Raw genomic sequence first — 260 nt, 5'->3', positions numbered from 1 at the left:
CATTAGTTTAATCTTTTCAAATTCATAAACTTCAAATCTTTGATAAAATCTATTTTAGTTATTAATTAAGAGTTAGTTTAATTACAGATTAGTCAAACAATCTTTGGGGACAACGACCTTGCATGAGCATTTATACTACAATTACCTTGTATTCTTGCAAGTATTTTCGATGTGATTTTAACCTGTTTTGCGTGGTACTAAAATCTATCGTGTCGACTATCTCGGGCGAACAAGATTAGATCGGAGATGCCAAATTCGGG

This window comes from Prunus mume, linkage group LG5 (genome assembly GCF_029339155.1).
Source record: "Prunus mume cultivar Tortuosa linkage group LG5, ASM2933915v1, whole genome shotgun sequence".
Classification (NCBI taxonomy): Eukaryota; Viridiplantae; Streptophyta; class Magnoliopsida; order Rosales; family Rosaceae; genus Prunus; species Prunus mume.
This window is presented reverse-complemented; position numbering follows the sequence as displayed.